Source organism: Entelurus aequoreus, linkage group LG03 (assembly GCF_033978785.1).
Source record: "Entelurus aequoreus isolate RoL-2023_Sb linkage group LG03, RoL_Eaeq_v1.1, whole genome shotgun sequence".
Classification (NCBI taxonomy): domain Eukaryota; kingdom Metazoa; phylum Chordata; class Actinopteri; order Syngnathiformes; family Syngnathidae; genus Entelurus; species Entelurus aequoreus.
In genome coordinates this window covers 31,211,322-31,237,914 of record NC_084733.1, presented here as the reverse complement: position 1 = coordinate 31,237,914, position 26,593 = coordinate 31,211,322, and the positions used below count along the sequence as shown (strand labels likewise).

The window sequence follows — 26,593 nt, the reverse complement described above, 5'->3', positions numbered from 1 at the left end:
TGTTAATATAAGTGCTAACTATAGCGGTGCCATGATCACAAGCTTGTGACATGATCGACTAGCGAGGTGTTTCCTCGCTTCCTTGATCCTGGGAGTTTATTCTGTAGTCTGAGGACGTATTCTGACATGTTGGTACACTTTGACAGCCATTTAGGACTCGGCAATGGCAAGAATGACACGAAAAGACGCTTGGTTCCCCCACCCCGTTTCTTCGTGAGGATTATGAGTCATTCATCAAAATGGGAATATATGAACATCCTAGCAGTTTGCATCTTAATGACAGCAGACGTTGCACAGTAAGTGATGTTTTATTATGTTTGATGGCTCTCATTAAGTCTGCAGTGAGTATTAATCAGGGATGAAGAGAAAAAAAAGCAAATGTCGTGATGCGTTTTTTACATTCATGCGCAGCATATGCTTAAAATGATCAAAACACGTAAATATTAAACGTTATTATAAATGTGCCCATTCCTACATTACATATATACTTACATCATGCATATAAAACCCTAAAGAAAGTGTTTGGAAGTTTTATAAGGGCTTTATAGGCCGAAAAGATTGGTTGTAATAAGCTCCATTGTAAGCAGACTTTTGATCATATTTAATATTTAGAATGCAAAAAAATAACATACATCGTATTTTTTAAAAGATAGGCAAAATAAAAAAAAGTGCAGTTTCCCTTTAAGCTAGCCTTGTCCTCTGTACAGGCTCATTGCTTGACTTTGGTGCTCCAGGTGTTAATATTCTTTGCACTCCCAAGCTGCACTAGATTTTGTTTTGTGAGCATTCCATAGCTACACTAATCTTTGCTTTCTGCTAAGAAATTATATCACCTGCATGCCATCACCTGTCTCTGCATCCCAAGGTTCAGACATACACTAGAACGTAACAAAAGGCCTCTAGTGTAGTTTTCGCGGAAACACAGTACATCATTTGAATACCTCAAAACTCCAAAAGTTTATATTAGCCAAGTGTTTATCACACTTAGTAAACACACATTTTCAAACAGGCAGGTTCACTTTTGCCTGCTTTATAGGCCACACAGGTTATTGTGTCTTGAACTGAACGGTAGGCAATGTGTAACCATGGCCGTAACTACCACTGAGGACACCAAAGTCATGTCCTTGGAAATGTTTTTTTAAGTGACATACGGTAGATGACATGACTGACTGCAAATGTACTTTGTGTAGCACATCATGTGCGCTGTACAACATCATGTAGTAGATCATCCTCTCTCAATATACAATCTTTGGTCATGCACAGCCCGCTACTACTCCAACAACGTAACACAATGAAGTCCATATTTACTTTAAACATTATCCGATCCGAAATGTGCTGTCATCATAACATTGACATTAAAGTATACCAACGTCACTATTGTTAGTGTATCATTAATTAAATTGATGTGAAGCGCTGTCATTCTAATAATGTTGTTGTGTCAGTCAGGTACCGCCCCGCCTTACATGCAGAACACCTCGTTGTGCGTAGTGCTTTGCGGACAACGGGGGGACTCGTTTTGCGTGAAGAACCACATTAAAATATAAATTATTGAATGACAAGGCGCTTCATATAAAATTTTACCCCAAATGTATTCCTGGCCACGTCATGCTCTGTCACTGATTAGAATATGAAGACAACTTTCCTGCCTTCACTTCCGGCATAATTAATACTAGCTTTGCAAAGCAGAAGGTCTCTGGTTCAAATCCCGGTCGTGGTAGAAATTTCGTTTTATTGAAGTTAAAATTGTTAAATACCCTAAACTTCAGCATATTAATAAAAAAGCGAACTGTTACAAAATCATGCTGGTTATCAAAGATGTTAGATAATATAACACATGATAGTTCTACCTCAATGAAAGCTTGTTTTATTTATATGATGCTGGGATACCCATGATTTCAGCCTTTCAAAGCATCTCTTGAACTACCAATTTTTGACCTCGGTATTTGTCAAATCCTAGTTACGGCCTTGTGTGGAACTACACTGACACACACATTAGGGCTGTAACTAACACTATTTTGATAGTCGATTGCTCATCGAAGTGAAGCTTTTCTCAAGTGACTCAAAGCGCTTTACAAAGTGAAACCCATTATCTGACTTACATTTAAAACAGTGTGGGTGGCACTGGGAGCAGGTGGGTGAAATATCTTGCCCAAGGACACAACAGCAGTGACTAGGATGGCGGAAGTGGGGATCGAACCTGGAACCCTGAAGTTGCTGGCACGGCCACTCTGCCAACCGAGAAATGACACCCCCAACAATCTTAAAGATAAATCTACTAATCGGATTATAAAGCAAATTTAGTGGCTCTATTTCACTATCATCTTTTGGATCTAGCTTGAGTTATTATTAGGCCTGTGCGAACTAACTAGCAGCAACAAAAACAAACATCAAAAGACCAAAACTATTTAACTTCCTCAAAAGCATTTTGTGATTTGTTTAAAAAGCTGCACACTGGTATATTATTATTGATTAACTCCTGGCATTTTTAGCAATCTCATAGACTCCATGTATATAATTGTAAGATTGGTTAATTTGTAACATTTAGCTCTCTAATAGATTGTATGTTTAATCTTTTATGATATCAGCGCATTGGAGCCTAATGTGTGTGTGTGTGTGTGTGTGTGTGTGTGTGTGTGTGTGTGTGTGTGTGTGTGTGTGTGTGTGTGTGTGTGTGTGTGTGTGTGTGTGTGTGTGTGTGTGTGTGTGGGTGTGTGTGTGTGGGTGTGTTCTTGTATTTCTACCCTTCTTGAGACATCAACAAGGAAAAGTACCTTCCATATGAGGACCGGTGAACAAGTTGGGACCAACATCATAGACGCAATACGGAAAACCATTGCACCTAATAGAGAATGTGTCATTTGCACCTCTGGTGGTGAAATTGATAAAAATTAGGGTGGTACCAAAAAGTAGGGATTTTTCAAATTGACTGGTGTTGGTTTTAAAAGTCCCCCCCGATCAACATATTAAATAACAAGTGTGTGTAAAAATGTGAAGTGCTCCCCCCTCTGGCCAACATATGTAATAACAAATGTGTGTCAAAAAATTGAAATGCGCTCCCTTTGACCAAAATTTATTTAAAAAAATATGGGGCCGATATTTGATCATTTGGACGGGGACCCAATGATAAAGAGTGTAGCAGTGAACGCTACTGTATTTAGGACCACGCATCGTAAGCCCCCGTTGGAGGCGTTTCATGTTTGTGTGGAGGGTTTCCCCAACATTTGGCGCTTGCCTCAGATTCCTGGGCAATCCTGCCATGGAAACACCCGAACGCCAAGCCTCCCCCCACCCGCCCTGTCACATGGCTGCCCCGCTGTCCTGTCCAAACGTGCAAAGCCATGCTTTAATGGTGATCGCTTCCCTAAAACTCCTAAGTGGACCTTTGTAAAATAAATATGTATATAGAGACATACTGTAATAACTTGAAGTAAAGAATGAAAGTTAAAAACCAATTACAAAAAAAAAATTCTAAAAAATTCTAATACACTAAAAGCTTACCTTTTTTATATTTGCATAGTATGAATATATTATTAAAGTTGTAAATACAAATCGTTATATATCTAGAAAGGGTGGTCCTAAAGAGGTAGGCATTTTTCCGAGGTCCCAAGAAGGTAACAAATACAAGAGTGTGTGTGTGTGTGTGTGTGTGTGTGTCCTGGGCATGACGTTAAAGTGGAAGCTCCTCTATGAGGTCTTGAGGCACTAGGAGGTTAACCCCTTTACTACTGTTACCGCAGGTGGCCCTTGGCAAAGGCCTAGTACCTGACTGCCCCCTAGCCAGGGATACGGTGAAGACCTCAACGGCGGTGCAGGCGGAAGACGGTAGATGTAAGAACTACCACAACGGCTGCGATGGCGGAAGAAGGCTGCAGCAGAAAAGGTTCCCCGGTCATCTTGGACTCCATGCCACTGGACCCTAACCCGATTCCGTCAAGGATCGTGTGGTGACTGTCTGTGCACCAGTCTCCCCACGTAAAACAAAGTCACGCACAGGCATCCTCCATAAATGGATACACTCCTACCAGGAGGATCGTCATACTCGTTCGAGTGACCGCCGATGATAATGGTGTGTGTGTGTGTGTGTGTGTGTGTGTGTGTGTGTGTGTGTGTGTGTGTGTGTGTGTGTGTGTGTGTGTGTGTGTGTGTGTGTGTAAGATTAATGTTATGTGCCTTTCCTCATTGTACTGCAATGAAGTTCCAGACAAATAAATAGTCCATCCATCCATCCATCTTATTCCGCTTATCCGAGGTCGGGTCGTGGGGGCAGCAGCCTAAGCAGGGAAGCCCAGACTTCCCTCTCCCCAGCCACTTTGTCCAGCTCTTCCCGGGGGATCCCGAGGCGTTCCTAGGCCAGCCGGGAGACATAGTCTTCCCAACGTGCCCTGGGTCTTCCCCGTGGCCTCCTACCGGTCGGACGTGCCCTAAACACCTCCCTAGGGAGGCGTTCGGGTGGCATCCTGACCAGATGCCCGAACCACCTCATTTGGCTCCTCTCGGTGTGGAGGAGCAGCGGCTTTACTTTGAGCTCCCCCCGGATGGCAGAGTTTCTCAACCTATCTCTAAGGGAGAGCCACGCCACCCGGCGGAGGAAACTCATTTCGGCCGCTTGTACCCGTGATCTTGTCCTTTCAGTCATAACCCAAAGCTCATGACCATAGGTGAGGAAATTGAGAGCTTTGCCTTACGGCTCAGCCCCTTCTTCACCACAACGGATCGATACAGCGTCCGCATTACTGAAGACGCCGCACCGATCCGCCTGTCGATCTCACGATCCACTCTTCCCTCACTCGTGAACAAGACTCTGAGGTACTTGCCCCAAGTGGAGGAGTTCAAATAAATAGTACTTGAATTAATTTAGACAAAGTTTATCTGGCGGGCTTTGGCTGAAATGAAAGTTATTTTACACACAACTTTGTCACACATGTGTTAGCTAGTTAGCAAGGTACAAGCTAACTATCTTACCGAGTTGAGACCGTCCCCTCCAGATGTCTGACATTTCCTCACTCTAAATGCTTCTGTATCACAGATGTGTGTCATAAAAACAAGATCTGCTTTGCGAATTTGCCTCCCTCTGTAAAAAACACAAGCCATGACGTCACGACTATTGTCGACAAATTAATTTGTGACAAAGCAGAAGATCTCTTGACAAATGTTATTGTCGATATTTGTCGACAAATCGTTCCACCCCTACAGTACATTAGACTTACATAGTTACTGTACTTGCTTAGGTTCTTTTGACAAATGGCATGAAAGAGTATATTAATAAATGCTTAATGCTTAATAAACTATTTACTTTGATAGAAAATGAAGGCAAAGTCTGAAGTGATTACAACCAATAGTATTAAATCATCAGGGATGCATATTAAGTACAGTTTTTATGCCGTGTCATTAAGACTTCAGACGTGTGGCTGAGGAGCATTGTTTTCACTCGTTCAGTATGTGTACTAGTTGCATTTAAAACAAGCTTTACAAAGCACAAACAGGTAAAAACCTAACCATCAATCAATCAATCAAAGTTTATTTGTATAGCCCTTAATCACAAATGTCTCAAAGGGCTGCACAAGCCACAACGACAATTAAAGAAATTACACAAAACCGTCAGATGTCTTACAGACCCACAGTCACTAATTTTGGTTTTTCTATGAATTTGACTGATTTCAAATGAGAACAGACACATTTTGTTGTCCTATCCAGTTTTCAAAGATCTCAGGTTGTTATTTAAGATATTTTAACAATTCCGAGGGAGAATTCATGCTTTTATTTCAACACATCTAAACTAGTTCAATGCACTTAATGTTGAATTAAACCAGGCTTCAGTTGAACTGTTCAAGTTATTCTAAAATGCTGCTGCTTGTCTTTTGCCAGGCACGAGAAAACATAAAAATATTACCCTCAATTCTAGCTTCACTCCGTTGGCTTTTGCTTCATTTCAGAATCCATTTAAAATTGTTATTTGCTTTAAAAAATTGTAATGCTATGATGTCAGCGCCTTAACGTACTTCCGACGAAAGTGTGCATTAAGTCTCCCTGTTGTCCCCACGACCATTTTTCTCTGCATTGGCTCCGATCTCCCTCTGGAGATTAGACTGTCCCCCTTTTTAATGACTTCTAAATGGCGTCTCAAAACATTTTTTATTCTATGGCTTTTAACTCATCTTCAAAGCAGTGTGATCCGTTCCTCATATCTACATATGTATTATTTTATTTGACTTATGTATTAGTTTTATTTTTGAAATATCAGTGATTGCTTACCAGTTACTTATCAGTTAAGATAAATATATTGTTCATATTGTTACAACTCCAGAAAAGGAGCATACAGCTTTGAAGTCTATCCTTGGGTTTAATTTACTATTTACCTTAAACATGAACAGCTTGGGATTTAAAATAAATGATGCTTGTAACTCTTATGATGCAATAAACAAATACTTAACAAATCAGACTTGACACTAACACAAGGCATGCAAACATATTTTCAGAGTGCCATTTGAGAACAGCCTAGCAGCTTCCGTAGAGATGAACCAGAAATGCACGGTAGCTCGCACTTGTTTTGTGTGCTTAACCTGTGTGAACAGATGGTATGCGCTAACAGGCTAGGCTAACTGTAACTACTTTTGGCAGAGGCCACCACTGATCTCGTATTCCTGAATCCAGGCCGCTTAATTAAATGCAACATTTAATCTACTCCGTTTTGCAGTCCGTCATCTGTTCCAAAACAACACTTATAAGCTTCCCGCCCAAGTAATTGGAGTCTTAAACAACTTAACAATAACAGTACACATGATATTTACAGGGAATATTTTCAAATTTCACAAGCTGCACACCTGTCTGCAATCAAGTCATCCCAGTTAACACACCTGACTTCAGTTTCTCACCAGGAGTATGAATTAAAATATTGAGGTATTCTCTTCAAGGTAGCAGTGATGGACTGATCATGTATGAATTAAATAAAGACTGATACGGTAATGAAACTTCCAAACCATTTTAAGTGTCAACCAAAGTAAAAGACAACCAATTGGTACAGTAATATTTTACTATTGTTTAGTTCACGAAATTCCCAGTTTGAAAGTGTATTGTTGCCAGCACGGCCATACTAAAGGGGAAATGCACTTTTTTTAAATGTTGCCTATCATTCACAATCCTTATGTAAGAAAAGCGCACGTGTTTTTTCTTTTTATGCATTCTAACTTGTAAATAAACATTTTTAAAAGTTAGCTAATAATGGAGCCGATGGAAGTATATAAAGCCCTCTAAATAACCTCCATCAACATTGTATATACACACGATGTAAGTATAGGCAAGTTTATATTAATATGTAATATTTACATATGTGGGTCATTTTAAGCATACAACGGCATATTAATTTCACAGACGCATCACAACTTTCACTATTTCATTCAACAATAACAATACTTATCATGCAGACTTCATGAGAGACAAAGTCTTCTTTGGGACAAAGAACACATGATAATCCAGAAATGTCTTTTGGAGACTGAATATAAGGTTTAGAGGCTTTGTGCTAAACGGATCCAGCTTTAGTGAAACACTAAGCATCTTGTAGTAGTATTGTCATGTGCTGAACAAGATATACAAATTATGAACATAATAAAACACTCACTTACTGTACAATGTCTGCTCTCAGTGGGATGCTGAAATATGGGATGGTTATATCTTCCCGTTTAAATGAAGAATTAATCATGATCTACCCAAAGGTAAAAAAAAAAAAAACTTAGTTTACATGTACAACTGCCACAAAAAGACGTGTTTTATGCCACTCCTTCTTTGTCTCATTTTGTCCACCAAACGTTTTATGATGTGCGTGAATGCACAAAGGTGAGCTTTGTTGATGTCATTGACTTGTTGGAGTGCTAATCAGGCATATTTGGTCACTACAAGACTGCAAGGTAATCAATGCTAACATGCTTTTTATGCTAGCTGCATGTTCATATTGCATTGCTATGCCTTGTTTGTAGGTATATTTGAGTTTATTTAATTTCCTTTACTTTGTATTTAATTTATATTTGAAGTGAAGTGAATTATATTTATATAGCGCTTTTCTCTAGTGACTCAAAGCGCTTTACATAGTGAAAACCCAATATCTAAGTTACATTTTTAAACCAGTGTGGGTGGCCTGGGAGCAGGTGGGTAAAGTGTCTTGCCCAAGGACACAACGGCAGTGACTAGGATGGCGGAAGCGGGAATCGAACCTGCAACCCTCAGATTGATGGCACGGCCGCTCTACCAACCGAGCTATACCGCCCCAAAGAAGACAGCCTCCAGTTTCTGTTAACTTAGACACACACATCTATACCTTTTGGCCACTCTAAGTCAGTAATTTCCAGGAGTTATCTCACCCTCTGAGAAGCCTGCGTTTTACTAATGTTTTCTAATGTTGTAAAAATGTGTAGAATATTAAATTTCACAATGAAGATTTGCGTCAGCCTGCGACACATAGTAATTTTAATAGTAATCTATTATAGCTAATATAGACATTTACATCATGCGCTATCTTTATTATAACAATTACATAAGACTTAAAAAATGTTTGCGGCTCCAGACTGATTTTTTTTTTTGGTATTTTTGGTCCAATATGGCTCTTTCAACATTTTGGGTTGCCGACCCCTTACTGCGAGTAAGATAGCGATAGAGATGTAATTTATCTCCTATATCATAAATGGAGAAGGCATAAAAGTGATGTTTTCATTCTTCCTTCTTTCTTACTAGTACAGGTGGGAATCTTTGGGCACCTCATGATTCGATTACGACTCAGGACCTACGATTCGAATAAAAATGTATTATTGATGCATCTTTAATATATATATATTGATGCAGTTTTACAATTATTTTTCTTCCACTAAATAAGCGTTTATCACGTGCAACTTAAAAAACTGTGCATTTGGAATAAGAAACAGTTGAATTAATTCCCACATTTATTAAACTAATGGAAATGAGTGCAAAACTGAAACATAAGTGCCCTAAAATAAAGAAGCTGGTCGGATCTCTCGGTGAGGTGGCTCGCTGCAGTCAGCTAAATTTTACAACTGTCTGCATTACTTCATTTACAATAAATAAATCAATTATCGATTATTGACATTTACTAATCCGTTTTATAATTGTCCATGTCTGAATTGCGATGCATCTAAAAATCTATTATTTTCCCCACCTCTACTTACTAGTATACATTTCATACATAATCAATAAACTTCAGCTCACTGTCAGTCTCCTTACAATAATTAATGGAATAGCACATTTGGTCGCCATCTTTCTTGCTCTTTCTCTCTCCCCCTCTAGTCTCCTCTCTGGAGTTCTGTCTGAAAAGTGGGATAAATTGAATTAGAGCTCTACCGTTCACTTCCTAGGATCCTGCAGCCCGCCGTCAGATAGTTAGAGAGTGTAGAGGAGCTGCTGCTGAAAGCCGAGATAAACAGAGGGCAAGAAGAAAGACACTATAATAAAAATCCCCCTGCCCCTATAAAGAACAGGCCTAACAGTCTCTACTTCCCTTTACTATAAGCTGATAACAGTCAACATGTTTTGTCCTCCCTGTCTTTCCATGGGGGTAAAATGTAGGCAAGTGAGAGAGTAAATGAGTTTGACACTTAATTCCCAAACACATTTATGCCATTTTTGTGTGTGTATCATGAAGTTAAAACTCAAAAATCTATTATTGGAGACATTCATGTAGGAGTAAGGCCCATGTCCAGGGTAAATCCCACCTAAACTTATCCTTGTCCTAACCTAACCTAACCTATCCCATAACCCCGGAGGGTCGTTGGGGCACCACAGACGATCTGTTGACCAGCTCTCTCCATCACTCTCTGTCCTCGGCAGCTCTCATTGCCTCAGTGAGTTTGTCCACACACAACAATAACACCGTTTAAGACCCCCTCCCCCCATCTGTCCGCCTGTGCAACACGGCCTAGTACGCACGCGCCGAAAATGCGCACGCCATAGTCATATCCAGTGTTGCTTTGTGTGCAAGTTCTTAAATTTAACTTATCTGAACAATATCCAGTCTTGTGGTATTTCAATTAACTGGAATCCAGTGTGCTGTGGGGCCCTATTGTAGTGCATCACACCTGAGCCATCATAAATTAATCAAATCTTTATTACACACATAAACAATGTGATAAAGAACATTTTACATCAATCAAACTAGGGATCTAGATATCTGGTCAGGACACTCCTCACTCTTTTGCCTTCACCTTCATTGTCCATTCATTTTAGGTGACTTTATATACTCTGGACCTTGACGTTGAGTCCGCGACGTACAATGGCGGACAATAACTTATACAGTCTGCTTTGCCAGTCCAAAAGCATTCGCCATTTTCCGTAGTCTTCCCTCGACGGCCAGGTAATACAATGCACACGATAGCTTTTTTATCACATCCACGGGAGCCCGCATTCTCGTTGTCTCTCCTTCGACAAATGGACAAAGTAGACTCACAGCTGACCTGGACATTTGAAAGTTATTTTGCCGTCTGAGATGTGTTGTATCCGAAATAGCTGCAATCGCTTTCTCTTATTCAAGATTCAAGATGATTTATTGTAAATTCTTAACATGCACAAGACACATAAGAACTGAAAAGTAAATTTTCGGCACATGGTATTCATGTGGGATTTCCACAAGCGTCTGTACAGACGGAAGGAGAAACACGGGCATGTCTGGATGACTCGCCTTCATATTTCCAGTGGTTAGCTCCGAGTTACGAAATCGCTTTATTATGAAGCTGGCCGTGGCACGTTCTTTCTGACATCACTTCCTTTGTGGGCGCGGTTTTTCTGGCGTCACTTCCTCTCCGAACACAGTTTGTAAACGATCAATGAGTCCATACCAAGCTAAGTGCCGGAGATTCAAGAAATACACGGCGCACTTACCCGTGTAAAAATTGGTCCGAGGATAGGACCTTAAACGCTGATTTAGTGTGGCTGAAATTGGGGCTTAAGCTTAATAATTATTCCTTTAAGGGGTTAAACGACTTAGTGTAGATATGGCCCAAAGCTAAACCCAAAAGCAGCTATGCAGCCTTAACATACTCCCAGTTTTATTAATCTGTGTCCATTTATCCTGAAGGCAATGTAATGGCATGCCGCTACCTTTACATGTAAATGTGACACTTAAACACAATTAAAATAGACTGAAAATCACCAGTTTTTCTCTCTCACGTGCTCACTCGCACTCTCTTAAGTGCTGGAGACCTATTTGCATAATGCATCCATATCCACAGGCCATTAGCGGCAACATGAGCGGTACACGTGCATATAGTTATCATACTGATCAACCATTGCAAGCCTTTTCTGCACAAAAGAGTAAAATTACAGTGCAGCAAACAATTGAGGCAACAATTAAAATGACACATATTCATCAAGTTATATGTAATTAAAAAAAGAAAACTGCCGAAAGTGCTCAATGCTCAAATGAATGATGAAAATATATATGTATGGTGGAATGAGTCAGGCATACACTACAAATATATGCCAAATAATTCCTTGTGATTCCTCCTTGTATACCTGAGTTCTCTGGTTGTGTGATAATAGCCAGGTTTTATTGCTTTGAATTTTGTCATTATTGTTTTCAAGTTGGTTTTGTTTTTTTTCCTCTTACTTTTTTTGCCTGAGTCTTCCTGTACTGCCTTGTTGCCCTGCCTCCTGCTATCGTTTGCTTTCTAACCTTAAAACATAGTTTTCAGCAATTGATTTTCTGATTATGGTTTTATGATTCCGATACAGATCAATTTTATTTTTCAATGTATTTATTGTGCGTATTATTGACAGTTTAACAATATCAACACAATATTCCAACTAGTTCATTATTCTCTTTTATTACATACAATCTATTGAGCGAAACAATGTCAATAGTACACAATAACTAAACAAATGTAAAAACTAGTCATCCTGTATCCAGTGAATTGTTTCCTGAGTTCCTAAACATTATCAAAAACAACAAAAAAAGATTTCAAAAAAAAATATTGATCTAATCAATCTAGTATTGATCAGATATTGATAATACCCTTGGTATCTACACAACAAATGTATGGATCAATCCGCCTTCTTAAATGTTGTGCAACACATCTACACTTCTTAAAGTTGACCTAGCACTTATGTATTCTGTTTCAAGCTAGTTTAGCAGTTAGCTTATCATGCCTGCTCATGGTTTGCTGTCAGTGTGTAACATGTATAGCCTATATCAATCCATCCATTTTTTACCGCTTATCCCTTTTGTGGTCGCGGGGGGTGATGGAGCTATATGAGATAATAGTACTTGATAGTGATACTAAGAAAGGCAGTTTATGCGTTGTAATGGAAGTGATTATTTTTAACTGGAGACGCCTAACTAGCTGCTAGCCACTTGTCAGCCGGGGGACTAAAAACAAAAAACGTGTCAGATTGGATCAGCGTTTGCAATCTGCATTAAAAGGTATTTATCAGCCATGGCGATCATAAAATTTTTCTACAAAATTGGCTAATACTGTTCGGTGACAGTTTGAACATCCAAAGTTTTGACATTTTTGCAATATTTTTCAGAAGCTTTTTTGTTTTGTTTTTTAATTATTTTGTACTTTGTTCCCAGTATTTTTGTTATTGCTTTTTGAGTGTTTTTGTGCTATTAGCAATTCACATGTTTGTTGCACATCATTTACGACTCTCGTGTTTACATTGTCACAAAAACCTTGACATTTAAAATCTTGGGAAATCATTTGGCAATGACACCAAGATTTTTTGATTACCATTGAAAATCTCTGAAGGTAAACTAGACAATTATTTATTGGATCAGTATACCTTTTTATCTGGGTGCACAGAGACATATTGTGAGTTATTTAATGCTTTTCTTTTCCAAGATTGTTTGTGAAATTATGATTAGGATTCAACGTATTGTCAATACTCAGGTATAAAAAATACAGTTTAATCAAATATGGTTTAGCATCAAATCCAGAAGTGCATTAATTTATGTAGTTATGTATATGTGTATGTACAGAATAAATAATAGGAGTATGTATAAATCAGTGGCGTGCGGTGAGGTTCATGTCAGGTGAGGCACTGACTTCATCACAGTCAGATTTACAAACATATGAACCCTAAAGAGTATCTTATTCACCATTTGATTGGCAGCAGTTAACGGGTTATGTTTAAAAGCTCATATCAGCATTCTTCCCTGCTTGGCACTCAGCATCAAGGGTTGGAATTGGGGGTTAAATCACCAAAAATTATTCCCGGGCGCGGCGCCGCTGCTGCCCACTGCTCCCCTCACCTCCCAGGGGGTGAACAAGGGGATGGGTCAAATGCAGAGGACAAATTTCACCACACCTAGTGTGTGTGTGACAATCATTGGTATACTTAACTTTAACTTTACAGTTACAAACTGTAGCACACAAAAAAGCACATTTAATTAAAAAAAAACGTTATTATGGTCTTACCTTTACTTATAAGTGCGGGAACAGTGGTGTTCATGTTGGAAGAGTTGTGAATGAATGAAATATAAAATCCGCGCAGCAGTCTGCAGGTGTACCTAATGTTGTGTCCCTGTTCACGGCTCCTCCGGCACGCCGCGCGAGCATTGTTGTTTTTGGCTTCTTGTTAAGTGACTTTTTTGGGTGGATTCAGTCTTGCACGTGGAGGGTTTGGGTGTGGGCTTTGGTTGGTGTGGCGCTCCCGTCGGGCGCCTCCTGGTGCTTGGCACCAGGAGGCGGGGTTATGAGACGAGCCTCCAGTTTTATGATCGCTCAGCACAAGAAATACGTTACACACATACAGTTGTTGACAAAATACACTGTACATTATATACCTCAGCTAACTAAACTATGGAAATGTATAATATAATTAATATAGCAATACGGTCTCACTGCACAGCAGGCCAGCAGTTAGCCGAGTCATTGTGCACAATCCATGTTGAGGCACAACTGAGTGACGTGCCTCAACTGGCTGCTGATCACCGCACCGTCTCTTCTCAGTATTTGAACGGCAAATGTGAAAATAAAAATAATCTAAAACTGGTGAAGTTAAATGGAAAATAACTTTAGTATAATCACTGGATACATATAACAATTTAATTAATTTTTCTTCTTTTTACTTTTTTTTTTCTTTCCATGATGGCAGGTGAGGCCCCGCCTCCCCTGCCTCTAGTGACTGCACGCCACTGGTATAAATATACAAACTAGATGTAATGGATAGAGTAATATATAGAAATATGCAAGCTATGAATGATATGCAAAGTGAAAAACACTACTTAGTTATTAGTACACAAAAATAATGTTATGTTCAGAACATGCAAATTGGTAAAATCAGTGCAAATATAACGAATGGGATCTGTAGGAGAGGGAGTTTAAACGGGAGACAGGGCTTGGGGAGAAGCTGTTCCTGAGTTCCATGATAATAAAAAGCCAGAAATAACAACTCCCTTTAGGCAGAAGGAATTTAATGAAGGTGCTCAAACGTATGCTTTGTGTTAGGTCTTAAACCTGGGTTATGCTCCTTCGTTGGGGTACCAGTATACAGGGCACTATGATTTCCCCATAAACAGAATTGGCAAATAAAAAACGGAATCTACTAACAAATGTGGCATTTCACGAAAATGTAGAAATATGACTGAAATGCTGTCATTGTTAGGAGAAAGAATGTTTGTTTGAGGAAACCATTTTTCCAGGGACCGCTCATTCGTCCCTGAAACACTCAACTGCCTCCTCTCTAACTAAACAATGTTGAAACGACAACTGAAAACAGCGACTAAATCTGTGAACAAACTGCGAAGCTAATGCTAGCCAACACATCTCATCTGGTTGTGTTGTGGATGAGATTGTAGCATCTTAAAACATTGTCAATGATAACGATACGGATAACTTGTCAGCTCCTAAGCTTCAAATGATAGCTAATATTCACACACTAAAACTATTAAGTGTAACGGAGTGTCTGAGGAAATGATCGCTGACATGGACACTTGTTTTATTTTAACACAGCCTCGTCTTCAATGAAAAACATAGCAGCCGTCAAGCGCCCTGAAGATGAGCAGTACACTTCCAGTCTTCATATAACAGTGCTGTGCACTAACAAAAGAAGTACATTACATAAGCCCTTTGTATATTATTATTACATTCTTTATTTTGGGGGGACCAAGAAAAAAAAGTATGGCATTTTCAAATTCATTTTAATGATGATTGATTTAAGATGCAACTATTTTATTTTTTATCACGGAACAAATAATTGTCTTTCAAGGCACCATGGTATATATACCCTTGACTTGTATGTAATTTGACTGTGAAACTTGACGGACACTTTAAGTTATAGTTGTCCCTCGCCACATTACCATTAAATACTACAGCTTCACTCCATTGCAGATTCTTTTAAAGCATATTCTACATATTTGGTCTGAATTCAGTGTTACATTAAGTGTTATTTATACATTATGTGCATTAAAGTGCAGCATTACTTTTATTTTTTATTATTATACTGTGGCGATTGATAAAGATATTCACCAAATGGGACTTCAGTTTCTGGGTTAAGGGTGAACACAGGGGATGTTCCGATAAGGGTTTTATGCTGCCGATTCTGATATCGATCATCGCCGATACCAATCACATGTATGAACTGTATTTTTGTTCTATTTATTTGTGGTGAGTGGTAAACATGGGAATTTTGGGGTACCTCACGATTCGATTAAATTCCCATTCTTGGGATGATGATTTGATTCAGATTAGATTTTCCATTCAATATGATTCCTGCAATATATTATTTTGTGTACAAATTATAAAGCCTTTTTTTTCAACAGGTTTAAAGATAAGCTCCTCTTGGCTGTCTACGTACAAATCAGTGTTAATTAATCTAATAAAATAAAATACAGCAACTCAAACTCAATCCCAGCTTTATGATACTTAGCATATAAATTCACAAAGCAATTGGGAAGACATACAAATACAATACAAGGAATTAATAGAAGGAGAAACACACAAATTAAAAGAACAGTAATAATAATCGTAATAATAATAATAATAGTTGTTTAATGCTTTTTATGTAAAACATTTAAAAAAATAATATATATGATTTTTAAATCAATTCTCAAATTACGAATCGATGTAGAGTCGGAATAAATAAACATTTTGATTGTGAATCGATGTTTTTTTGTGAATCAATATTTTTTTAGCAATGTAACAATGTTAAAACCAGTCCCTTATTATCTTTTAATTACATACAATTGTCGGAGCAAAACAATGTCAATACAAAACAATTAAACAAAAGTAAAAATTACTCTCTTACTTATTTAAATATTTTGGTTTTGTCCTCAAAGTCCTCCCGTGTCCAAGGAATTATTCCCTGAGTTTGTAAACATTGACAAAAACAACAACAGTATTGAGATAATAAAAAATATCGAATTACTCTTGTATCGATTATATACAGAGTCTACCTCTGCGGTATTGACGCCACGAAAGATGAACTCTGTTGAGTCACTTTTTGTTTTGACTAGGTAATTCCACGTAGTGTCCATGTTTTAGTGGCCGGGCAACCACCATAAGAATGACCCTTGGAGGATCCTTTCGGGCTACTGTACCGTAATCTACAGTAGAACATACTCAAGCCTACTATATTCAGAGTTTCCCCTAATGTAACTGATAGTGGCGTACCACAACGGTAAAATTGCTGCCACATCTTGAAAATAAGTTGTTCTTTCAACCTGAAAACAAATTAGAGTAATATAATGTATCGGAGCTTCCAGGAGAAGTCAAAAGTCAGACGCTATTTTTAACTTTCATTGCCAATCTTATGATAACAACTAGCCCTATTCCAACAGGTTTTTACCTCCCCTGCAAACACATTCATGTCTATCCTTCCCCGGACACACAAAACTTCTTCATGGTCCGCAAATCTGCATGGATGGTGTGTTTGCAAACATGGGAAAAATGAACATCAAACCAAAACCACATGGACATAAAAAATTACCACCAGCAGGTCGTTACAGTATGAATGGATGTATATATACACAACTTATTATTTTCACTATTGACGAGTGATGCACCGGGGATTTGGCCGCTGAAAAAAGACTTGGATCATCAAAAACAGCTCTACCGAAACCGGTTGTTATGATGACGTACACAAGACGCACGCGATTGTCTGAAGCGTAGTCAGCAAGTCTGTGATGTGGATGTACTTTAACATATCCCACTTATACCTGCGGACAGCGAGCTATACAATGTGCAAATATTAACAGCTTTTAAGGGAAAAAAGTCCAACTGGAGTAGCTTGGCCAAGCAAGTTTGACGTCATGCTTGCTGCAGCTTGCTTTTCGCCTGGGACATCGAGGGACAGAAGTAGAGTCTCTAAACACGAGTACATCCATAACAACACCAGAAAGAGATGTTAGATGTGTTGCTAGTCCTTTTTAATAAAGAAAAAGTCACTAAAAGTCTTGAAAAATTCTCAACAAAGTACTTTGTACAAAAAGCAGCAACAATTGAAAATATAGCAAAACGATATAATCTAAAAATATAGCACAGAGATGTTTAAACAATGTTGGCGTTAACGCACCTTTTGGGTCTTTTTACGCATTAAAATCAGAAAGGACACAAAATTCCGTAAGACCACGCATCTCCAGGACACGTTTTTTTTTTACCGATTGTCGCTTTCCACCAGCATTGTGTATACCTTATTTTCCGGACTATAAGGTTGAGCTTACCGCTCAATGCTTTTGAAGCGTTAACGGCCTTCAGTTGAAGATGTCAAGGCAAAGTGTCAATGTGTATAATCATAGCCAATTTTAATGATCATATTGATACTGAACATTCCAAGGAAAGGTCATTCTACCCAACAGCCAGACATGTCACACTAAGGGTAACCGTATAAACAATGCCAACACTGTCATAAATATGTGCCATATTGTCAAACCACACGCAACAACAATGACAAACACATTTTGGGAGAATATTTGCACCGCAACACAACATAAACACAACAGAACAAATACCCAGAATTCCCTGAAGTACCAACTCTTTCGGGACGCAACATTATTTTATATGGTACAGGGTGTAATTATAAATGTGACCAGTAGATGGCAGGCAAAAATAAGAGATAAGTCTCAAGTAAACAACACCAACATTTTAAATGTTCTATTGAAAATATAGAACATTACACACGGCCCTCAAAAATCTATCAAAATGTTTTAGTAGTAAATTTTTTAGTGCCATTTCTAATATAAAGTAGTGTAAAGTTGTTACTTATATCTGTCAGTAAACTCGCCATGAAAGCACTAAAACATACCGGTCTAGTGAGTTTCCATTATTCACCCAAGGAACTTTAGTTATTAGAGTTCCGGTCGGACGGTTTTTCACGGGATACATTTCCGGTGAGGTTGTTTACGGATGAGGAGATGCTGCTCCATTATTTATTTAAGTAAAGTCTGAATGTCATTAAAACAGTTAGCTCCATCTTTTGACACTTCTTCTATTTACGTCCTTGCACGCTACACCGTTACAACAAAGATGACGGGGAGAAGACGCTGCAGAAATTGAGCCACGTAAATAAGACCGCCCACAAAACAGCGCATCCGGAAGCGACTGTCAGAAAGTGTCTTGAAGATGATCTGTAAAACATAATCTATGAAAAATTTTAATCAAAGAACCACCATAAGATGTTATGTAGACTACAAGGAAGTGTTTTCAATTTAGAAAATAATAATAATAATATGACTCCTTTAATGCGGTGCGCCTAATATATGAAAAAAGATTAAAATTAGGCCAGTGCACCTTATAATCCGGTGTGCCTTATGGTCCGGAAAATACAGTATATTTGCCGGGTCAAATTGTTAATTACTTATTATTGATCGACTTCAAAGTAATGCACTTTCCGGTACAGTTTCTTACATTTTGACTCGCCGAAAGTTTTATCGATCACAAATACTGCATTTGTTTTCCTTTGTGTTATTTTTTTTAAATGAATTAAGTAACGTTTATGACAACCTTTATTCCAAAATATAACAGGATAATTCATACATGTATCATTTGTTTTCAAAATGCCTACAAAAAAGTGGGACCCCAAAAATGTTCTGTGGGACCCCATTTTTATGACTTGACATTTTGAAAATTCCTAGCGCCAACACTGTAATTAATACATATAATACTACTTTGCGGAAATGTGTTTACCACAAATGAGGCTTGGAACCAATTGGTCGCAATAACCGAGGGACAATTCTACGGCTTTGATTGAGGAACAGACATGCTGATGGTATGAAAACAAAATATGAGCCTTCCTCAAGATGGGTGTTTCCCTTTCCCCCAATTTCTGGGAAATATCCCTTTTTTTTTTCTTTTTTTTTCAAAATGAAAAATGCGGAGGTACAGTATGCTTCCCTTTTACTGTGCAATCAACTACTAATATATGTAAAGGCCGCAATGTGTGTACACATGCACACCCACGTCATAATTTAAAGACAAGAGGAGGTGCGACGTGCACCCACGTAGACCTGCACACACACACACACACACACACACACACACACACAGCATGGTGCCAGCTCGCTTGCGCGCGCACGCATAACATTGAAATACATGAATTTTTCATGCACATATTTTGCTGTCGGTGCTGTTACAGTGCGTTCATGTTTTCACTCCACTGTGATGTAAAAAGGTTCTCACACTGCACACATGCATGCCCCTTTCTGGTCGGAGACAGACAGATGCGTAATAGTGGCACAAAGATCTGCAGGATAGTCTTAAAGGTGCATGATAGTGTGCTTCAGGTATCACCACCGTGGGAGTGTCTCACATGTCCACGCACCTACTGTACATTCGGGCCAGAGGACTGCACCCAGTTTGCGCAATTAACCTGCACAACTTTGCCTTTGGAATGTACTCTTTTTTTTTTACATTAGCCTTTATACACTCCACCCACGGAATGCATCTGCACCCCCCGCCTCGTCCCGTGAAAAGCAGCCCTCATCATTCCATCACTTAAACAAACACGCGTGTCGAAGATGACACACATTAAAATACAACTTTACCTCTTTGCTGCGTGTCTTGTGATGTTGCCGTTCTTCGATCACCGTGTCAGGGTGAAATTATCTCTCCAAATCCCAAATCCCATCCTTGACGCTTGTAACTCCAAATAGGTTCCAATTTGGCCATTAATACATGTGTGCGTGGGTAATATGCGCAATATCCCTTCGGATTGACGTTAATTCCGTAAAGGTTTACTCTTCCAGAGGGGTGCGTCCGTTCTGCGTTCTCAATCCTCCTCCTCGCCCTCTTCTCTCTTGCCGTCTGTATCGCCGCGTCTCATCCCTCCATCCGCCGGCTTAGGGAAGAATCCCCGCCGAAGAGAAAGCGATAGGAAGCCGTCACACTTAAATGTGCTCTTCCCTACTTCCGCTGCGTCCCGCCACTGTTCCCTCCTTTCCCCACCAGCCGCCGTCGTCGCGCAGGAGTCACACCAAGAATTCCTTCACAAAACCAACGTATACTTGAACAATAAATGCGTTCCCCAGACCGGCTAAAATAGTTTAATTAAACAAATAAAACACATTGTGTGGTCCGAAATTCCCAGTCTTGTCAACGAAACATTTTAATTCACTTTCCAGTCTTCCTATCCTATCTCCGAGCCTCTTCAAATGGAGATAATTACAAAACAAGCTCCGTACCGGGGAAGGTTCGAGTAAAAGTTGTTTTTTCTCCCCGGCCACAGACGGTTTAATAGCAGCGGTCCAGCCAATGATCCATCCGGCGTGATCGCTTCTCCTGCGCGGTTAATCCAGACAGCGCATCGGGTATCAGTTGTCAAGTGTGAGGCATTTCGGGGGATTCCACTTCCTGTTCTGGAACTGCCAAAATAAAACCCGAGTGCAAGTCCGTGGTTCTACATGGGGACAATGTGTAACCGCAACGTTATGATAATGAAAAACACAGTCAAATTTAAATGGATTTGAATATCACGCATTACTAAATAAACTGACTCAAAACACACTTATTATAATTTCAGCCACTAAATCTATTGTTTTGCTTTTTAGTTGACGTCTGCAATTTTATACTGATACCTTCTGTTTTCTGTTAACTATTTTTTTTAATTGTTTTTATTGATGTTATGATCCGTTGCCCGGATCATAGTTTCTCTATGTTTGATGTCTCTTGGCTTAGTTCTGTTTCAGCACCCCTGTTTTGCATCTCCTTGGTTGCCATGGTTATTTATTGTTTTCACCTGCCTCTGATTAGTGTTCGCTCTCCTGCTGCCGGGCACTAATCAGAGAGCTATTTAGTCCTGCCTTTTCACCTCACTCATTCTGGTGCTTTTGCTTGCTTTACGCAACTGTTACAGTAGTCCCAAAGCTAAGCTTTGTCTTAATGTGTTTGCACGTTAGCTATTCCGTTAGCTTTCCTTGTGCTAGGCACACACTCTCCTTGTGTTTGCTTGTTTGTTTGTTTGTTTGTTCGTGAATGATTTATTGGAATAAATCGTTTCCTACCTTCACACTATCTCCGGTAGTGATGGGTTGATGAGGCGTCATGAAGCGCTTCGACACATTGCAAAACCGTATTGATACTGTGTCGATACTGTGTCACTAAATACTGACATCTGCTGGACATTAAAAATCCCTACAGGCAACCTATGGACCGACTCAACTGACACTGATTTTATGACGTAGTATATACAATATAAACCAAGTCATTGTATTTCATTTAGGATTATTTCAAATCTTCATTTAAATAAAAATATATTTTTATCTTTTTTAGATACAGTCAATAAATAAAGTGAACATGTATCATGACATGGAAATCTAAGAGAAAGTGTTGTGAATGAGGATGCTTGTGGACTGGGAATTTTTTTATTTTATTTTTCTAACACATTTTTATTAAAAAAAACAGTTTTTCCAACGTATTAAATTTTAGACGATTTCTCTTCTTAGTTATTATTTCTCCGGCTGTAGAAAAGACCCGCTCACAGGGCACAGAGGAGGCGTCAGTGCGACACAGTTCGCGTATCGGTCACGTGACCGAAACAGCTCATGATCGGTCACGTGACTTTCTAAAAGCGGTACGCAGGGTTTTGCTCTATGAGCTTGACGCATGTGCCGATGCATCGGTGTTGCCGGACCCATCACTAGTCTCCGGAGTTCCTGCTGCATCATCTCGGAAGAACAATCATCACCATGCCTCCTCGTCCTCGATCACGTTACAATTGATCCCCGTTTCTTGATTTGTACAGCGTCCTTTAATGCCTAGAACAGGGGTCTCTAATCCGTGGCTCTGAAGCTGCATGCAGCTCTCCTGCCTCCTTTTCATGGTCCCCTTAGATTTTTTTTTAACCCCGGAGTGAGAAAAGTTTGCATTTTTAAAAAGAGTTCTATCATTTCTGACTGTTTGTGAATGTGCACAGTTTTGAAGCACAAGGACGGCAAGTAAAAGAGACAGGAAGCATTTGTGTTCTGTTCAGCTTCTGGAGTTTGCAACCCCTTGGGTAAGCTAACCATAAATACTTGCCAAAATAGAAAAAGAAAAATAGTTTAATTTCACATGGACGGATTGTTTTTCCTGTAAAATAAAACATTAAAAAGATGAAAAGTTTATAAGCTGTAATGTATTGCGGCTCTATACTATTTTTCTTTAAATGTCCCTGTGGGGAGGCCTGGCCGGCAGACCAACATCGAGTTGTGCCCCCCCACACATAAACCCCCCCACCCCACCCGTGCGTCGGTTGAGGTGGGCGGGGTTGGGGGGGGCGGGGTTTGGTGGTAGCGGGGGTGTATAATGTAGCCCAGAAGAGTTAGGCATGCATGGGATTCTAGGTATTTGTTCAGTTGTGTTTATGTTGTGTTACGGTGCAGATGTTCTCCCGAAATGTGTTTGTCATTCTTGTTTGGTGTGGGTTCACATTGTGGCGCATATTAGTAAGAGTGTTAAAGTTGTTTATATCGCCACCCTCAGTGTAACCTGTATGGCTGTTGACCAAGTATGCCTTGCAGTCACTTACATGTATAAGCGACGCGACGACAGGTTGTTGAGGACGCTAAAGGCAGTGCCATCACGGCACGCCCTCAATATTGTTGTCCGGGTGAAAGTCGGAGAATGATTGCCCCGGGAGATTTACGGGAGAGGAACTGAAATTCGGAAGTCTCCCGAATGCAGCTGAGCCACATCAGAGTGATCAAAGAGCCAAATGCGGCTCCGGAGCAGCGGGTTGCCGACCCCTGGTGTAGTAGAACAAACATGACATGAACCTTCTTAATTGTTAGAAATCCCACTGTTTATATTAAAGATGCTTCACTGATGAGAGTATTTGGCAAGCACCGTTTTGTCCTACTAATTTCAAGGATCCTTGAACTCATCGTAGTTTATTACACAGAAACACATGTTTTATGCCACTCCTTCCTTGTCTCATTTTGTCCACCAAACATTTTATGCTGTGCGTGAATGCACAAAGGTGAGCTTTGTGGATTTTATTGATTTGCTGGCGTGCTTATCAGGCAGGTCAATCCATAACTGCAAGCTAATCGATGCTAACATGCTATTTAGGCTAGCTGTATGTACATATTGCATAATTATGCCTCGTTTGTAGGTAGGTAGGCTGCTTCCCGTTTTGTGCCTTGAAACTTAAGTACACCGCGTTTTGTCTACTACTCGTCTATGGCGTTCCTGCTCTAAAGGATTCTTCATTCATCACTCCAAGCAACGTTTGAAAACAACAAAAACAATTTTATCCATCCATCCATTTCCTACCGCTTGTCCCTCTCAAGTTGCGGGGTGCCTTTTCTGGCTTGGCACTTGGTGGAGGCCCCCGCCCCCTGTTTCTCACCTTTTGTAAGGGGCGCCGGCATACTTGCCAACCTTGAGACCTTCGAATTCGGGAGATTGGGGGGCGGGATTGGGGAGTGGGGGGCGGTATTTGGTGGTAGCTGGGGTGTATATTGTAGCCCGGAAGAGTTAGGGATGCAAGGGATTCTGGGTATTTGTTCTGTTGTGTTTATGTTGTGTTACGGTGCGGATGTTCTCCCGAAATGTGTTTGTCATTCTTGTTTGGTGTGGGTTCACAGTGTGGCGCATATTTGTAACAGTGTTAAAGTTGTTTATACGGCCACCCTCAGTGTGACCTGTATGGCTGTTGATCAAGTATGTCTTGCAGTCACCTACGTGTGTCTGCAGAAGGCGCATAATGTGACTGGGCCGGCACGCTGTTTGTTTGGTGAAAAAGCGGACGCGTCGACAGTTTGTAGAGGACGCTAAAGGCAGTGCTATCACGGCACGCCCTTAAAGGCCTACTGAAACCCACTACTACCGACCACGCAGTCTGATAGTTTATCTATCAATGATGAAATCTTAACATTGCAACACATGCCAATACAGCCGGGTTAACTTATAAAGAGCAATTTTAAATTTCCCGCTAAACTTCCGGTTGGAAACGTCTATGTATGATGCGTATGCGCGTGACGTCACTACGGCAACGGAAGTATTCGTACCCAATGTGTCACCATACAAACTGCTCTGTTTTCATCGAACAATTCCACAGTATTCTGGACATCTGTGTTGGTGAATCTTTTGCAATTTTTTTAATGAACAATGGAGATTGAAAAGAAGAAAGTTGTAGGTGGGATCGGTGTATTAGCGGCTGGCTGTAGCAACACAACAAGGAGTACTTACTTGGATAGCAGACGCCTAGCCGATGCTAGCCGCCAACCGCACGGATGATCGGGTAAAGTCCTTCGTCGCGCCGTCGATCGCTGGAACGCAGGTGAGCACGGGTGTTGATGAGCAGATGAGGGCTGGCTGGCGTTAGTGGAGCGCTAATGTTTTTATCATAGCTCTGTGAGGTCCGATTGCTAAGTTGCTAAGTTAGCTTCAGCGTCGTTAGCAACAGCATTGTTAAGCTTTGCCAGGCTGAGAATTATTAACCGTGTAGTTACATGTCCATGGTTTAATAGTATTGTTGATCTTCTGTCTATCCTTCCAGTCAGGGATTTATTTATTTTGTTTCTATCTGCATTTGAGCCAGATGCTATCACGTTAGCTCAGTAGCTAAAGAGCTTCGCTGATGTATTGTCGTGGAGATAAAAGTCACTGTGAATGTCCATTTCGCGTTCTCGACTCTCATTTTCAAGAGGATATAGTATCCGAGGTGGTTTAAAATACAAATCCGTGATCCACAAAAGAAAAAGGAGAGTGTGTGGAATCCAATGAGACCTTGTACCTAAGTTACGGTCAGAGCGAAAAAAGATACACCCTGCACTGCCTCTCTAGTTCTTCACTCTAACGTTCCTTATCCACGAATCTTTCATCCTCGCTCAAATTAATGGGGTAATCGTCACTTTCTCGGTCCGAATCTCTCTCGCTCCATTGTAAACAACGGGGAATTGTGAGGAATCCTTCCTCCTGTGACGTCACACTACTTCCGGTATAGGCAAGGCTTTTTTTTATCAGCGACCAAAAGTTGCGAACTTTATCGTCGTTGTTCTATACTAAATCCTTTCAGCAAAAATATGGCAATATCGCGAAATGATCAAGTATGACACATAGAATGGATCTGCTATCCCCGTTTAAATAAAACAATTTCATTTCAGTAGGCCTTTAATATTGTTGTCCGGGCAAAAATCGTGAGAAATTCGGGAGAATGGTTGCCCCGGGAGATTTTCGGGAGGGGCACTAAAATTCGGGAGTCTCCCGGAAAAATCGTGATGGATGGCAAGTATGGGCGCCGAAAGTTGGCAGACCCGTCAGCGATCCTTTTTCTGTCTCCCTGTAATGTTTATCTGATCTTGAATGGGATTGTGCTGAAAATCTAAAATCCCCTCGGGGATTAATAAAGTACTTCTGAATCTGAATCTGTTGGAGCCTATCACAGCTGAATGCGGCGGAAGGCAGTGTACATCCACCTACCCAATCCCAGGGCCAACACAGATAGAGACACAACCATTCGCCCTCACATTCATACTTTAGGGCAAAATTTAGTGTTGCCAATCATCCTATTCCCAGGTGCATGTCTTTTGGAGTTAGGAGGAAGCCAGAGTACCCAGAAGGAACCCATGCAGTCACAGGGACAACATGCAAACACCACACAGAGTGACCTTGAGCCTTGTAATCGAACCCAGGACATCCTCGCTTTGAGACACGAGCATGACATAAGACACCGTGGTGCCACTAAAACATTTCATACTTACTAAACCGTGCCATGTGTGATGTTTGTAAAAGGGTTTTCATGCATATTTGTCTGTGCTATCGTAATGTAATCAAGCTTGCGTTGTTAGCATTAGCAAATATACTAATACGTTTACAAGTGCCTGCGTTAGTCTTATTAACTTACAATGGCATTCTTTTTTATATAGTTTCAGTTTCGTAAATTCACCAAAACGTCACGAGGTATTATTGAGTCTGTTTAGCTGATTGGAGAGCTAGCTTCCGCAGCTAGTGGGTCCATGACGATGACTTCTGTTTTGTTTGATCAGCCGTTTTACTGCCGTGTGACAGGCACAGTTTGGAAACAATTAAAGTTTGTAAATTGACATTTACAAAAGTATATCCAGTAACTGCAGCTAATACAGTATATTTAAACATATTTACTTCTTCTTACATTTGGTGAGTGCAGCTTAACGGCTTAAATACTGTACGGTATTTCAAGTTAGTCCCTTCCCTTCTGCCAT

General features: G+C 40.1%; 2 protein-coding genes across 6 annotated transcripts in view; one reads left to right on the top strand and one right to left on the bottom strand.

The window, feature by feature from the left end:
- Window positions 1–20,753, bottom strand: part of LOC133646340 (leucine-rich repeat and fibronectin type-III domain-containing protein 5-like) — a 277,314-nt gene extending 256,561 nt beyond the window's left edge. For all 5 annotated transcript variants that reach the window (XM_062041594.1, XM_062041593.1, XM_062041592.1 and 2 more), the window contains exon 1: window positions 19,976–20,753. The gene's annotated coding sequence lies outside the window, so the exon portion shown is untranslated. The remainder of the gene's footprint in view (window positions 1–19,975) is intronic.
- itgb1bp1 (integrin beta 1 binding protein 1) overlaps window positions 1–26,593 on the top strand; it is a 1,043,117-nt gene that overhangs the window by 157,740 nt on the left and 858,784 nt on the right. The window lies entirely within an intron of this gene.